Here is a 1,764-nt window from a genome sequence, read left to right as displayed (position 1 = left end):
TATATAATATCCATACTTTTGCAGAGTTCTAAGTAGTTATAGTTTCATTTCCATTAATATCTTTCTGTTTTTTACTTGTGATACTATTATTATCATTACATTTTAAAGGGTAATTTGAAGGAGCTTACAATTTCAATTCAATTCAGTTTATTTATATAGCGCCAATTCACAACACATGTCACCTCAAGGCACTTTACAGTTCATACAGTCAAACTGATTCAAAGATTTCTATCTAAGGAAAACCAGTTGAATGCATTGACTCATTGACTCAAATACAATCCCTCACACTAAGGATGCTTGTAGCGACAGTGGAGAGGAAAAACTCCCTTTTAACAGGAACAAACCTCCAGCAGTACAAATAAAGTTGTAGAAGAAAGAGTGTTATATGTCCAGTAGTAGAGATGGGCAGCAGAAGGTCTTCACTATATAGTGGGCAAACAAACAAAGAGGGCTGCTTAAGATGTATGTACTGTAAGAATAAGACTTATTAGAGGGGCTGGGTAGATACTGGGTGGGCTAGATACTGTGGTGTGAGGTTGATGAGAGACTGAAAGATTAATAGCAGAATTTTATGAAATATATAGAATTTAGTAAGAAGCTAACTTGTTTTTTTTTAGCAATCTTTGATAAACAATAACCGGTATGAAACATTAAACAGAGGAAGTATACAACACAGAGCTGATTTTCAGGCATGTTAAATGTACAGCGGAAACAAATACAAAGATTCACATATGTAAATGATTCAATGGTTGGGTGTAGATAATTAACAGAAAAGCTCCAAATATCGAACCCTAAGATACTCCAGAGCGGGGTGGAGGTCGGGGGTGCGGGGGGCGATGATGTGTGAATTATAATGAGCAGATATTTTTTCAGGCATTACATGGTGGTAGTTTTTTACAGATCCATTGGAGAGAAGATGCACATGAAAGGTCGTTCCACTCTGACTCTGCATATACATGTGCACAGTTTTCATCACCCTTCCAATTATCAGGTTGACGGTATGACCAGAACCTGGAGTATTTGAATAAAAGTGAGTCATTCCACAGTTCATCCAACATCAAACAAATAATTACATAACAAGCAGCCATAACAAAAACCTAAATAGGATTTTCTTTTTGCCCCTAATTGTCAGTTCATAATAGAACTGACCACTGGCCACTAGAGGGTGCTACTACTGTTGCTGTTGAGACGTATTGGACGTATTGAACAGGATAATGGACTTGCATTCAGAGCCTGGAATATTTGAATTAAATTGAGTCATTTCACAGTGTATCCAACATTTAACTAATCATTACATAACAAGCAGTCATAACCAAAACTTAAATAGGATTTTTTTTATTTGCCCATAATTGTCAGTTTATAATAGAACAGTAAAGTAAAACACAAAGGTGAAAAGAAAGGCTCCAGGTCAGTATATCCTAAGTATATTAAAGAATAACTAAACTGACGTAAAGGTGTGACCTGATCCCCCAGACAGATTTATAAAATAAATAAATAAAATAAATAAGAAAAAAAAGTGAAGAGTTAACATTAAAATAGCACCCATAGGCCCACTTTATTCAGTTTATCTAAAAAAAGAAAGTTGATTTCTGAGTTCCACTTTTTTTATTGTGGTTTAAAATATTTTCCTAATGGTTTATTTACAGTTATATTGATATGGAAATTAACCTTTTCACTAATTTTCACAGTTTTACTGCTTTTCTTTACAGCTACTCTCTCTCTCTCTCTCTCTCTCTCTCTCTCTCTCTCTCTCTCTCTCTCTCT

The sequence above is a fragment of the Cyprinodon variegatus genome, unplaced genomic scaffold, assembly GCF_000732505.1.
Source record: "Cyprinodon variegatus isolate N-32 unplaced genomic scaffold, C_variegatus-1.0 Scaffold1788, whole genome shotgun sequence".
Taxonomy (NCBI): domain Eukaryota; kingdom Metazoa; phylum Chordata; class Actinopteri; order Cyprinodontiformes; family Cyprinodontidae; genus Cyprinodon; species Cyprinodon variegatus.
Note: the sequence above shows the minus strand (reverse complement) of the source record.